Below are 14636 nucleotides of genomic sequence, written 5' to 3'. Positions count from 1 at the left end.
TTACAGTCTTTTGTAATGAGTCGGGGGGGGGGGGGGGGGGGTCTATCGTAAACAACCTCTCTACTTCTTCGGAGATAGTGGTTGGACTCAGTACATTTTATCCTCCTCAATCCCCACTATGTGGGGATACACTGGATATTTTGTTGTTGTTGTTCTTTTATCCTGATAAAATTTTCTAAATGTACGTATACATATAATCTTAAATAAACATAATTACATTTCATAGTTAATAGAATTGTATTTAGGAAATATTATAATAATACAATAAAATTTGTTTAGAGTTAAAAGTAAAATTTAACTTACTATTATATTTTTTTCAAACAATACTGAAAAGAGCAAACTTAAAACATGTTGATGTGATATCAATAATTAATTTATATATACATGTATAGACACACACACGTCTAACTGCATGTGCCTCACACGTGTAATGATTGATTATTTAAAATTAAATAATTTATTCTATAACAGAGATTTTAATGAAATGTAAAAAGTTCAAATCACTTTTCAAAGATTTTTCGTACTTTAATATAATAATGTAAACATAAACATACATTTTGGTATAAGCGCGCGCGCGCACACCCACACCCACACCCATATATATATATATACATATATACACACACACACATATATTACCACCAGAAGTTTCAAGTAGTTGATGGATTGTTACTTTTATGTTTGTCATGTTGTACCTCTTTCCCTTGCTACCTGAAGCTAAGAGAGACACATCAATTTGAACCATATCTGTGGTATGATTATTTTTTCCCCGATATTTAAATTTTTTCTGAGTTTTTAAATCTAAATCTTGACAAAATCATTGATTACATTCTTATTACGTAGTTAGAACTTTATAAATTTGATACTTACATTTTTCTTATTCTAACATTTTTATATTTATTTCTAGATTTTTCAAATCTTCTTAAAATCAAATTTAGTTTATTTAAAATTCTTAAAACTAGTAGAAAATTATTAGTTGTTATTTTCTAATGACTTCTATTAAGGAAGGGTTTTACCATAAATATATTTAATCAACTTTCAACTCTTAAATATTAGAACAAAACAATGAATAGATGATTTTGTCTAAATCAAATACTTTTAATGAAAGGCAAAAAGTTCAAACAATATTTTTAAGGCCTTTCACACTTTTAATATATATATATATATATATATATATATATATACACACACACACACACACACATATATGTGTGTGTGTGTGTGTGAGAGAGAGAGAGAGACAGAGAGAGTAGGATAAAAAAAGAAATTAATGGAAAAAAAGAAAGTAATGAAAATCTATTCTTTTTTAAAAATTATTCTGAAGTTAAAATAAAGTATTTTAAAGATGTCATTTTGGTAAAGTATTCAGTACTAAGAAGCATAAAACACATATTATAAAAAAAGTAGATCTAAAATTGGATGTCAACACATGCAACTTGACCAATTCTCAGATATAAAGTCTAGTATAATCCTCGACTGGATCTATAGTGTTAACTGGTAAAAAATATGCAGACTTAGTCATACTATTACAATAACTCACATCAAAGTTATAGGTGCATACGAGGTACCTATAATGAAGTCTATATTTACCTCTTTCTACTTTCTTGTAGGAATACTTATATTCTGATTCATACCACCTTTTCTCTGGTGCTCAACCTTAACCTGTTTGAAATTTGGACACTTAGCCACAAATTTTGTGATATCCTTCTAGATGCTATTTCACCAATAGAATTTTCATTGGTCACGATGCATCTTGGTGGTATCTAGATAAATGGAATATCGAGAATAATGACCTTTCTCAGCATTCTATGTCTCAAAATTTATATATTAGAAAGATATAATCGACTCTGAAAACTATAACACCATACTCCTCTTGGAGAAAAACAGTCACCTTCTGACTTTAGATTGTTTCCTTCAACTTAAGCAAAATAATATCATTATCCTACATCACTTTCACCTCTGCCAGGAAAGAATATTTTGAATCATTTTAAACGATAACTGTACCTTTTACTAAACCAACTAGACGAACTCTAAAGCTAGCAAGTCTGTGAATATCATGAACTAACTCTATCTTTTCATCTACTATATGAGTGATAGTACCCATAGAAAGTTGGCTAATAGCACCAGCCACTACGTTGGCTTTACTTGGATGGTACCAAATACTTATGTAATAATATTCCAATAACTATAGCCATATCAACTGACGAAGGTTTAGATCTTTCTGACTAAACACATACTGAAGGATCTTATGATTCGTGAACACATCTGTGTGAACTCCATAATGCTAGTAACTCCAAATCTGTAAAGAAAACACTTTAATAGCCAATCAAGAACATGAATTAGGACATTCTTTTCATGAGCTTTAAGCTATCTAGAAGCATAAGCTATGAGCTTACCATGCTGCATCAACACACACCAAAAGCCAACCTTAGCAGAATCACAGTAAATAACAAATCCATCTAACCCCTCTAGAAGATTTAAGAATGGAGCAGAGGAGACTCAAGTTTTCAATTCTTAAAAACTCTTCTTGCAATCATTGGACCATTGAAATTTTACTTTCTTCTAAGTCAGCCTAGACATAGTAGAAGGAATAAATGAAAATCCTTTAACAAACCATCTATAGTAACTGGCTAAAACCAAGAAACTCCTAATATTTGATAGAGAGACGGGTCTAGGATAGTTTTTAACTACATTAGTTTTTTGAGGATCAACCTAAATTATCTTATTGGAAATTTTGTGACCAAGAAATGCTACTGATTTTAACAAGAATTTAAACTTTTTGAACTTAGTGAATAACTGGGGATCTTTAAGAATCTACAAGACAATCCTCAATTAGTCTATATACTAATTCTTACTCTTAGAATAAACTAGGATGTCATTTGTGAAGACAATGTGATAAACATATCCAAGCACAACTTCAACACTCTATTTATCAAGTCCATAAAAGGTAGACGAGCATTTGCTATTGCAAATGACATAATAATAAATTTATAGTGATCATACCTAATTCAGAGGCTATCATAGGGATGTCATATTCTATGACTCTAAGGTTATGATAGTCGGATCTGAGGTTTATCTTTAAAATCAACTGGAACCCTAAGGTTTATTGAAAAAATCATTAATCTAGGAATGGAATATTTATTATTTATTGTGGATTTGTTCAATTGACTATAATAAATGTACATCTAGAGGGAAATATCTTTCTTATGCAAAAAAAATTGGAGCACCTCATGGAGAAATATTAAATCGGATAAAACATTTGTCTAAGAGTTCCTTTAATTGTTTCTTTAGTTTCTTGAGTTCATTTGGAGCCATTCTATATGGAGGAATTAATATAGGATGGGTATTTGAAAAAAGGTCTATGCTAAAGTTTATCTCACACTTGGGAGAGACTCTGAGAAAATCATTGAGAAATAATTTTGGAAACTCATGTACAACTGAAAATGATTTGAGGTTGGGGTTTCAGAATTGTAGTTCTTTACCCTGTCTAAATGATATATTCAACCTTTGAAGATTTTCTTTCTATCCTTAAGGTAAGAGATAATTATAGGCATTGAGGTACTGCTCATCTATCCTAGGACTGGCTCATGTAGGAATAAAAACTTAACAAATCTGGTTCTATAGTTTCTTGAGGCATAACAGGAGTATAACTAATCAAATCCATGAATGACATCAAAATAAGTTGTATCTAAATAACTAATAAAATCCATGAATGATGTCAAAATAAGTTGTATCTAACTTAACTCGATTAATTGTGGTGGTTTTCTGGAAAAGAAAGACTATGACATTTTTATATACCCTTTTAGCTATAATTGTGTCACCAAAAGGAGTAGAGATTGATAAAGGTTTTGAAAGGGTTTTGGAATTAACATCAAAATATACTACAATATAAGAGGTCATGGAGGAAAATGTGGTTGCGGGATTTAGCAATGCATAAACATCTATATAAAAAAACTCATAATGTACCAGTGACTATACAGTTTATCTCTCCTAGTCTTGTTGGGAAAACAAGGAATATAAGTAGTTTTGGCACTGACAACTTCCCACACTAGTTGAAGCACCTTATTGGGCTGGACAACCTAAAAGGGTTGTTGATGTAGTAGAATGAGCCTTATTATCCCCTATTTCCATGACTTATAGAAGTGCACTATTTCAACCTGTGTCTCAGCTGTACATATCCAAAACAACCTTTAATGTCCAAATGGCACTCACCAATATGGTTCTTACCATACTTTAGATGTGTTGGAAAGTGTAGTTTCCTGTAATACTTTCCTAAGACCTAAAGACTCTGGTGCTCTATTCTTCTGAACATAGCATCACCAAGGGGATAGTGCACTAGTTGTAGAAGGTGTTGAAATTGAGGACCATTGTTGAATTAGAGAGAAATTACCATCTTCTGACCTTTGTCAGGAATATTCAAATTTACTAGTCCAATCCCTTTTTATCTCCCTCTTCTTCTATTATATCTTCTCTTTCTTAACATAATGAGCATGAGTATGCATATTTAATGAGTGAAAACACATTATAAACTGAGTTTTTTGCTAGCCAAAGAAAGTATAGTATTTATAGATCATCTCCACAGGGATTGGTACAAATGATAATTTAAATAAAATCTTGCTACGTGTTATCCAGGGAATCCAAACTTTATTAGTTATGGTTCAAACTATCATCTATAACTTCTAACATAAATTAAAATAGTTGATTCAAGAGAAAGAATTACCATCAATGTTAAAAGTAAGGATAGTAGACAAGGCAGGTGCAAGAAGATAAATGGAATATAATTCTCTTTGATATTCATATCTAAAGACCTATTGATTCTCACAAATTTGATAGTTAATTTGAGAATTCCTAAGAATTATATTTCTCTTTCTATTTAATCTAAACTTGGAAAAATAACTAATTGAAGCCCTATTAACATAGATATGCAAGAATAATAATTAAGGTTTAGTCTTAAGGAAAATTTTCTTTTGAATATTTTTCCTCTTGGTCTAATAAACATTATCAATGGTCTTGGAATACCCTGGATTTTGGTCCTTGAAAAATTATTGAGTTTTGAGCTCGTTGCTCTAACTACATCTCACCAAATGAGTCGCAAGGTCTTCGTACGGGTCATTGGGATCGAGTGGTAGGGTGACCAGTGAAGGTTATTTTGGTTTTTACCTTTGTTACGCCTTGTAACTAATGAGGCATAAAGACTCAGTACAAGTTGTGATGTGCCAAACATAGGGTGACCAGTATGTTACCCAAAGTTTCTATCCTAGGTATGAATAAGATATAATGAGTCATATGGTCTGAGTATGAGCCACAGGGTATGAATCATAGTATACCACTGTGGGTGCTTTGAGCTACTGTCTATAATATGACTCATGGAGACTAGTCATATTGTATCCTCATAAGTCATAGGGTGACCCATCATCACTGGTGATAAATTCCCAGCTTTTATTTAACGGTACTCTAGCAAATTCCCTTCTTTCCCAATTAAAACCCACATCCATAAAATATGTTGGGAATCCTATTCTTAACACTTAGCAAATCAAAACATTCTTTCTTCTCTCTCAAACCCCTAAGTTAAAACACTAGGGTTTCTCTAGGAATTAGCAATTAGAGCATCCAAAGGTTGGTTTCTCTTAGTAATTCTTGATATCTCAGGCATGTTACTCTTCCCCAAAGTTTATTTTGATAAAATCATGTATTTATAATTATTATTCAAGTGGTTTAGTTGCATTTTATGATTGTGGGTTGAGGGATTTTAAGCTTCAATGAAAGAATTATTTATCCCATAGCTTTTATGAATAATTCATGGTTTGAATTAATGGGTTTGAATTATTTGGGCTGCATGGGTGTGGTTAATTTGAATGGGGGTCATGATTTCTCCTAAATTGATGGTTTAGAATATTGTAATTGGTATAACCCGAATCAATTTTAGTAAAACTTGTTTAGAACATAAAGCTATGCACATTGAACTAATTTTGGAGGCATTTCATGATATAAAGATGTTATTGAAACATAATGGTCTTGATATAATGAATAAAGGGGGTCATTCCCCTAAATTAATAAAATTGTAATGGCATTATGATATTATCTTGCAAGTATAGTTGGTATGACGATACCAATAGTGTATGCCTGATATGTATCATGGTTCAATAAATGGGTTGTGTGAAACTTGTTTTAATTAGGCTTAAAGGGGGTTGTATAGCTGGGTCATGAAAGAGGATGCCTTGAGGGATCACTACTGGAAATTGCATTTGCTGGTATGGAGGTCAAAATGGATGGGTTTTCAAGTAACGCTTGCTTTATGATCGGGTGTTTGAGTCACCCTTGTTAAATAATTGGGTGTTCATGTCACCCTTTATATATGCCTAGGTGTTTAAGTCACTTCGATCCATATGTACATATGATTAATCTCTGGTTAGTACGACTAACGTGCACTAAGACCCTTTTAGCAGAGGGAGGTGAGCCTCTATAGCTCGTAGGTGCCTTTTTATGATGGTTAAGATATACAGTCCAGGTTAATATTTTAATGATCAGTCTAAGCCTCGTTCCTTATCCCGACATGTTATATTTATGTATACGTATATGTATATAATTATATTCATTGGATTTGGATGATTTTAAACTAATGTTCATGGTATTATTTTATCCCTTCCTTGAGTTATATGCTAGTACTCACCCCATAAACCATCTCCAAATACTGTATCCTCAAGTTGCAGAAAAATAACACACTTCTACTTTTCCTGCATAGTGATAGGGTCTTTGGGTCGTTAGCTGTCAACTTTTAAGTGGTGAGCTTCCATTCTCCGAAAGGGCTATCATTTTGAAGTATTGTGTTATCTAAGTTTTAGACTACTTGTATTAGATTTTTTTTGCTATTGTAGGGGGTATGTTCGAAATTAGATTGGCTTTTGTCTGTTTAGTATCTTTGTGGATTACTGTGGATTGGGATGGTGTTTAAATTCTTAAATTCCTTTATGAGTTACATATCTTGTTATTTGGTTGGAACTTATATTATCTTGTTATATGTTTTAAATTCATCCGCTTCTTGTTGTACTGTGTTCTGTTTGGCTAGGTAAAGGGGGTGGTCTCGAGTCCTGGACAGACTTGACATACCCATCACGGCCAAGCCCTAGTTTGTATTATGATAAGCTTGGTATTAGAGCCTAGGTTCATGGTCTATTTGGTGTTCACAAAGCTGTGTCAAGTAGAGTCTCTTTTATGGGTGTGTAGTGCACTACACTTTTAAGGAAGAGGCTACCAGACATTTAGAAATGTTTTCGTTTCTTGTCTTCTACTTTTGGGTTGTAGAGTCTAGGATATTAAAATCTTCTCCAATTTTGGTTTGTTTGTATTTCAGGTCATGCTTCCCCAAAGATTGATGCTCGTGGAAATTATTCTATCCCACTCGAAGATAGCATGATGAAACTTATCATGCTTATGGGGTAGAGACTTGGTCTAGGGTCCCTGCTTTTGATTGACCCCTATGGAGTTCTATCGGTCCCTACTAGTCCACTTTGCACTCCTTAGGCTGATGATACTCCTGCCCCAATGCCTTATGATGATGTGTCTAATGCTGAGTTTCACCATTCAAATTATTTTCTTAGTTTGTGGGCTTCTAGTTTTGGTAGTCTGAGTTTATTGCTCGTATAACTCCTTCTAAGGCCACAAAGGTTGGCCAGTTCATGAGATTGAGTCCTTTGACTTTCAGTAGTTCCAAGGTTTAGGAAGATCCTTAAGGGTTCATAGATGAGATAGAAAAGATTTTTTGAGAGATGTATGTTTACGATTCTGAAGGTGTGAAGTTCGCCGCATATCAATTGAAGGATGTAGCATATCAATGGTATGAGGAGTAGGATAAGTTGAGGGGTGAAGATGTTGATCCAGCTATGTGGGATGACTTCTTTAGTGCCTTTCATAGTTCCTTCTATCCTCAAGAGTTGAGGGAGGCGAAAGCTAAGGAGTTTGTGAATCTGAATCAAAGCAAAATGACTGTGAAAGAGTATGCCTTAAAGTTTCATTAGTTTTCCCGCTATGCTTCGGAGTTGGTGTCTTCTATGAGCGCTAAGATGAGAAAGTTTGCTTTAGGATTTTCTCGGGACTTGGAATTAGAGTACAAGGATGCCTTGCTGAACAATGACATAGATATCTCTAGACTTGTGGTGTATATGCAGCAGGTTGAAGATGAAAAAAAGAAAAAAGCTAAGATAAGAGAAAGGCGGAGTAAGAAATTTAGGTTTTATAAGCGGGGCGAAGGTCGGTAGAATAAGGGTAGAAATGACAGGCAGTGGTCTAAGAAGAAGTGGGGAAGCTATGGTTCTTATTCTATGGTTAGTGCTTTATATCCTAAGCCATCAGGTGATTATAGATTTTAGAATGACTGTGGGTTAAGGGCAACAAGTGCTTAGTCTCAAGACAGCAGAGCTTAGTCGACCCCTTGTTGTTTCGGTAGGCAGATACATTGTGGTGTATATAAAGAGGGGTGGACTAAGTGCTTTAAGTTTGGTCATATTGGACACATGCAGTGGGATTGTCCTTTAAGAGTTATTTCTAGAGCTAATAAGGTTTTGGTTTCTACTTCTTCAACTCCTGCGCCAAAGAGTGATACTTCCAGTATTGGTACTAGTCAAAATCGTTTGTATGCTCTTACCACCCATCAGGAATCCAAGGCTCCTCTTGATGTTGTCATTGGTATATTACACCTTTTCTCTTATATTGTGTATTTTTTAATTGATCTGGGGTTTACTCTTTCTAATGTAACCCCTTATATGGCTATTCATTTTGGTCTTGGTCCTGGGTGTTTTTTTGATCTATTTTTTGTGTCTACCTTGGTGGGTGACTCTATTATGGCTAAAAAAGTCTATAAGGGTTGTGTGGTATCTATTTGTGATGGGGAGTCATTGGTGAATCTGATAGAGTTGGATATATTAGACTTTAATGTTATTTTTGGGATGGAGCTCCAATCGTGTTATGTGTCTCTTGATTGTAAAACCTGAAGGGTCATTTTCTAATTCCCAAATAAATCGGTGATTAAATGGGAAGGTAGTTCTTTAGCACCTAAGGAAAGTTCATTTCTTATCTTAGAGCCCAAAAATTATTTTTATGGGGTGTCTATGTCTATATCATCCAGTTTGGGTTAACGATTCTACTTTTGAAGGGCCTTCTTTATGATCTATCCCTGTAGTCAATGAGTTTCTCAAAGTTTTTCTTGATGATCTCCCTGGTATCCTCCCATAGAGAAATAGACTTTGGGATTGACATTCTTTTAGATACTCATTCTATCTCTAATCCTCCTTACTGAATGGCTTTAATTAAGTTGACAGAGCTAAAGAAGTAGTTGAAAGATCTTCTTAATAAGGGCTTTAATTGCCCTAGTGTTTCTCCATGGGGTGCTTTTCGTGCGTAAGAGGGATGGTTCCCTTCAAATGTGTATAGATTATCACCAATTAAATAAGGTGACTGTAAAGAATAAGTATTCTATTTCTAGAATTGATGACGTATTTGACCAACTTCAAGGTACTAGATGCTTTTTTAATATTGATCTTCAGTCAGGTTTTCATTAGTTGAAGATTAGGGTAGTGGCTATTCCTAAGATTGCTTTTCATACCCGGTATGGCAATTATGAGTTGTTGGTCATGTCATTTGGTTTGACTATGCCCCAGTGGCATTTATGGATCTCTTATGATCTAGGTATTCCATCGCATTTTGGACTTATTCATCATTGTGTTTATTAATGACATCCTGGTTTATTCTATGAGTGAGGAGGACCATACCAATCACCTCTGTACTCTATTGTAGACTCTTAAGGATCAACAGTTGTGTGATAAGTTTTCAAAGTGTGAGTTTTGGTTGAATGTTGTGACCTTCCTTGGTTATGTTTTTTCTAGTGGAGGGATAATGGTGGATACAAAGAAAGTTGCGGCGGTTAAAAAGTGGCCTACACCCATGACTCCAAATTATATTTGGAGTTTCTTAGGTTTACCTAGGTATTAAGGAGGTTTGTGAAAAGTTTCTTTTTGATTGTTTCTCCATTGACTAAGTTGACTCAAAAGACATCGATGTTTCTATGGTCCGATGCTTGTGAGGGCAACTTTGAGAATTTGAAGGATAAGTTTACTTCAACTTTATTTTTGACCCTTCCCGAGGGTGTTAATGGTTTTGATTCATGATTTGATACATCCCAAGTGGGACTGGGTTGTGTTCTGATGCAACATGGTAAGTTTGTAGCTAGGCAGCTTAAGGTACATAACAAGAATTATCCGACCCATAATTTGGAATTATTGGTTATGATTTTTTATTTGAAGATTTGGTGCCATTACTTGTATGGAGTTCATATTGGTATATAATTTTGATCACAAGAGCTTGCATTTGTGTTCACCTAGAAAGAGTTGAACTTTAGGTGAAAGAGATGGCTTAAGTTGCTCAAGGATTATGATATGAGTCTTCATTATCACCCAACTAAAGCTAATGTTGTTTTGATGCTCTTAGTAGGTTGTCCATGGAGAGCTTATCTCATGTTGATGAGGAGAACAAGATTTGGTGAAGGATATTAACCATTTGGCTAATCTTGGAGTTTATCTTTTGTATTTTCAGAAAGGAGGGGTGATCATTTAAGAGGTGGTAAAGTATTTTGTTGGTACCATGGTGAAGGTTTAACATGTTTTAGATTCTATTTTGATACAAATCAAAGAAGCTGTTGGTCAGCAGAAGGTGATGGTTTTCAAGATTGGTGGTGATGGTATCCTGAGGTACCAAGGTAGATTGTGTATTCTTGATGTTGATGGGCTACAAAAGAGGATCTTGGTAGAGGCTCATGAGTCAAGGTACACTATTTATCCTAGTTTGACAAAGATGTACCATAATTGAAGGGGATTTATTGGTGGAATAACATAAAGAGGGATATGGCTAATTTTGTGGCCAAGTTTTTTGTCTGTCAGTAAGTAAAAGTGGAGCACATAAGGCCTTGTGGGTTGTCTCAAGAGATTGAGTTGCTCATGTGGAAGTGGGAAGTCATTAATATGGATTTCATTACTAGTCTTCCACGGTCACATAGTCAGTTTGATTCTATTTTGGTCATCGGGGATAGGATGACCAAGTTTTCTTATTTCTTGCCCATGAGGACTAATTATTTTGTAGAGGATTATTCTAAGCTTTTCATTAAGGAGATCGTAAAGTTGTATGGTGTTTTTATTTCTATTATATACGATCAAGGTATATATTTGTCATCTCTCTTCTGACAGTCAGTTTAGAGAGGTTTGGAAACTAAGGTGAACCTTAGCACCACTTTCCATCCTCAAACGTATTGGCAAGCAAAGAGGACTATTCAAAACTTGGAAAATATGCTAAGGGCCTGTGTGATTGACTTTGGTTGTAGATGGGTTGATCATTTGACTCTCATAGAGTTTGCATATAATAGTAACTACCATTCTACTATTCAGATGGCTCCGTTTGAGGCTTTGTATAGTACGAGATGTCGTTCTACTATTGGGTGGTTCGAAGCAGGTGAAACTAGATTGTTTGGTCCTAACTTAGTTCATCAGGCCATAAAGAAGGTGAAGGTTATTAGGGATAGGCTTAAAACCGCACAAAATTAGTAAAAGTCCTATGTGGATATAAGGTGTAGGAAGTTTGAGTTTGATGTTGGTGATTGGGTATTCTTCCAGGTGTCTCCCATGAAAGGAGTGATGAGGTTTGGAAAGAAGGAAAAGTGTAGTCCCCATTATATTGGCCTATACTTGATCTTGAGGAGAGTAGGCAATGTGTCTTATGAGTTGGATTTTCCTTCAAGTTTGGGTTTTGTCTATATGATGTTCCATGTTTCGATGTTGAAGTAGTGCATGCATGATCCTTCCTTTGCTGTCCTTTTGGAGAGTGTTGGCATTTCAGATTCCTTGTCTTTTGAGGAAGTCCCAAGTGAGATTTTGGATAGGAAAGTCCATCATTTGAGGACTAAGGATATGGCTTTAGTGAAGTTCCTGTGGAGGAATCATAGGGTTGAAGAGGCTACTTGGGAAGCTGAAGAGGACATAAAGTCCAAATATCCATTCTTGTTTCTCAGTTTGGATAATTGAGCTTAAGGTATGGGTATTCCTTAACATCTTTGTTTTATGTCTTAGTTAAAAGAAGGTGTGGTTGTGTTTTTGTGTTAAATCATGCTAAAGTATGCCCTATCTCATCATTTAGGGATGAATAATATTTGGGGGGGGGGGGGGGGGGGGGGGGAGGAGAATGTAACACCCTAGATTTTGGTCATTGGAAAATTTCTAAGTTTTGAGCTCATTGCTCTGACTACGACTCACTAAACAAGTTATAAGGTCTCCTTATGATTCGTTAGGATCGAGTTGTAGGGTGCCTAGTGAAGATTTTCTTGGTTTATTCCTTTGTTACAACTTGTACCGAATAAGTCATGAAGACGCCGTACGAGTTGTGATATGCCAATCATAGGCTTACTAGTATGTTATCCAAAGTTTCTATCCTGGGTACGAATAAGACATAATGAGTCGTATGGCATGAGTAAAATTCACAGGGTACAACTTGTAGTCAAACCAATGTGGGTGATTTGAGCTGCTATCTAGACTACAACTCATGATGGCGAGTCATAATATGTCCTTATAGGTCGTAGGGTGACCAATCATCACTGGCAACAGATTCCCAACTTTTTATTTAATGGTACTTTGGTAAATTCCCTCATTCTTCAATTAAATCCCACGTCCATAAAACATATTGGGGACCCTATTCTCCACACTTAGAAAATCAAAACATACTTTCTTCGATCCTAAATCCCTAAGTCAAGAATAGGTAGGTTGAAATGCATGGGTTCATATGCATGAACAATATTGACTGAATGACATAAATATAACTGAATAGGAGAACATACATGAATACATGTACTTTAACTGAGATTATGATAACACTGGATACTGAGTTCTGAATTACTGATTTACTGATATCTGAGTGTACTGATACTGCGTAGCTGATAACTGAATAACTAATAACTGTACGCTATGGTCAAGCAAATCTTAAATTGAACTGAGTTACTGATCTGATTACTGGACTGAGACTGTGGTTGAGACTGTAACTTAGACGGTAACTGAGATTGTAACCAAGACTGTAACTAAGACTGTAACTGAGACTTTAACTAAGACTATAACTGGAACTGAAACTGAGACTTGGGAGGTAATCATGTAACCAACATGCCTCCTTCTGAATAGATTAGGATCCAACTTGTAACCCCAGTTGGAAGGGTGAGTACTGTGCCACGGGTAAAGACAACTATGAGTTAACCCTCTCTGATAGGAAGCTCTTTTGGCAACCCTTGCTGGCAGGAAAACTCGTACGAGATGTATCAACTCTAGTCTGGTAGGAAGATATCTCAACCTATCTAGCTACGTGGTTTTATAATGTAGGGATAGCTACTAAGGGCCAAACCCTTCTGCTGGCAGGAATGGCCCTATCCCTATGTTAACTCGGTGCTAAATCCTACTCCCATCTGAATAGACACTGAACTGATTCCTAGTTCATACTAGGCTTGACTAAACTATTACTGATTATACTATCTAACTGAACTGAACTGAGTTCACTGTGTTCCGTTGACTGACGGAATACTAATGAATTCTATTAACTAACTGTATTTACTGAGGTCTAAGCTGAATGCTTAACTGGACTGGACTGATACTGAGTCAACTGAGTTTTTCCTGAGTTTTTTAACTGAATAGGAGTACTACTGATCATGACATGACTGATACTATCCTAAGACTAACCATGGCTCTAGGTAATCAGCTAAATTATCGGGTGTTAAATACCCCTAGGACTCGATAGCATAAATTATAAGACATGGCACAATCTTGAATCTGATACATACCAACTTGATCATAATTCATCCATTAGGATATTTTAGAAAAAACTTGCATGACATGAACGTGAATACATGCTAACATGATATAATTTCATTATTCAATTCTCATGAACAACTCATCAAACACTTGGAAGGCATTGTATATGCACATAGTTCTAATCAACACATGAGCATCATAATTTCAAGGTCCTAACATGAATTCACATGATACTATATACATAATAGTTGTTTTTACTTAAATCTTGCACTTAATCATGGAATAGAAATCAAATCAACTTTATAATCATGATTACACTTGAATCCAAATCATGGAAAGCATAAAATTAAGCTACTTGAAGTTTAAAAGAGTTTCTTGGACTCCGAGGGTGGAAGGAACCCTTGGATGAACACTTGACATACCTTGGTTTCTAAATTATTGAAGATTAATGGTGGAATCTTGAGCCTTTAATTTAAAATTCAATCACCTAGGGTTTTTGTTCTTGAGCAATTTGTGAAATAATGAGTGTATGTTGCAAATAGAAGGCTAAATTTTGTATTTTTAGGGATTGAATGACGTGGGAAAAGACCCAAATACCCTAAGGATGCGACTTTTTAATGACTAAAAATTGAATTGTTAACGCATAGATCAATGCACCACGTCATTGGCATCGATGCTCTGGCCAATGCGTCATGTCGAGTCCATGTTGGTTCACTGTAATTTTCCACTGGGAGCCACCAAAATATTAATCAACGCGATAGATGGCACGCCGCATCGAGATCTCATTGATACACTATTTTGGATTCCCATACA

The sequence above is a fragment of the Capsicum annuum genome, chromosome 9, assembly GCF_002878395.1.
Source record: "Capsicum annuum cultivar UCD-10X-F1 chromosome 9, UCD10Xv1.1, whole genome shotgun sequence".
NCBI lineage: Eukaryota > Viridiplantae > Streptophyta > Magnoliopsida > Solanales > Solanaceae > Capsicum > Capsicum annuum.
This window is presented reverse-complemented; position numbering follows the sequence as displayed.